Below are 1,158 nucleotides of genomic sequence, written 5' to 3'. Positions count from 1 at the left end.
GAGTTATTGGCAAAAAACGAAAATTTTGCAAAATCTGAAGGGGTACCCCTTGGAAAAATCTCGGAAAAATGAAAAATTTTTTTTTTTGCGGAATTTTGAAAAATGCTTTAAATAAAAGTTGTAGGTACTGCTATTACCTGCAAGAAACATCGTATACAGTTTTTTTAACTCCAGTACTCAACGAGCTGAGTATGATTTGACAATTTATTATATAGACAATTTCGGTCGTTCCCATCGTCGAAACTGCAAACTTTTGGCAAAAAATTGGCGAAAAACATTATCCGATCCCTGATTTAACGATCTCTAATCTCACGCAGTCAACGGGTTTCGTAAAGTACAGATTATTTGGGAAAATAGGAGAGAGATGGCAAGCGTTGTCTTGTCTATTGATCTAATAAATAGGATTTGTTTCCAAGAGTGTCTGATTACAGACTAAGGAAGACAAGCAAATCTTTTAGAAGAGAGTCTGTGATGAATCTTACGACACAGAATTTCGGAAAGGTCAACATACTTGGAAAAATGTATAACTAAAGAATATTAGAACCTAATTTACGTATTGAATGGCGAAGATCTTCGCAACCAACATCGGCCCATTAGCTCAGTTGGTTAGAGCGTCGTGCTAATAACGCGAAGGTCGCGGGTTCGATCCCCTCATGGGCCAATTCTATTTTGTTAAATCAAACTTATCCTTAAACAACTAAAGCACTTCATTTGTCATACTATTTTTATTTCAAAATTTCCTACATATTAAACGCGACGTAATTCAATCAAATATTGAGTTAATCAAGAAACTATGGTTATCAAGAGATAGAGACTGGATTATATACTATATATTAACAAGTATACTTGATACCTTATTTTACGACGTGAAACACATTGAAACGCAATGCATATTTTACAATGGCCGAGCAGGGATTAAATGCGGAAAGTTTCCCATTTTCGGACGTTTAACGCGACTCGGGTATCCGGAAATATACGAGCCGATAAACCAGCAGATAAGCGCAATAAGGGAAACGCTTTTCGTCGCGTGGAAAATTTAACGGGTTACCCGTAAACTTTTACGAGCGTCGAATATAGCGTTTCGCGCCAGCGTATATGAACCCAGTCCTCTGCTGTTATTGTTATTTCCTTTCGTCCCCGTTATACGTAATTAACTTT

At 36.9% G+C, this 1,158-nt stretch overlaps 1 non-coding gene across 1 annotated transcript; it reads left to right on the top strand.

The window, feature by feature from the left end:
• The first annotated feature begins 587 nt into the window (after nt 1–587).
• On the top strand, nt 588–661 carry TRNAI-AAU (transfer RNA isoleucine (anticodon AAU)). The gene has a single exon. It is a non-coding gene; the product is annotated as a tRNA-Ile (tRNA).
• Nucleotides 662–1,158: the final 497 nt, after the last annotated feature.

The sequence above is a fragment of the Ceratina calcarata genome, unplaced genomic scaffold (genome assembly GCF_001652005.2).
Source record: "Ceratina calcarata isolate Rehan_Ccalc_2016 unplaced genomic scaffold, ASM165200v1 scaffold4204, whole genome shotgun sequence".
NCBI classification, from domain to species: domain Eukaryota; kingdom Metazoa; phylum Arthropoda; class Insecta; order Hymenoptera; family Apidae; genus Ceratina; species Ceratina calcarata.
This window is presented reverse-complemented; position numbering and strand designations above follow the sequence as displayed.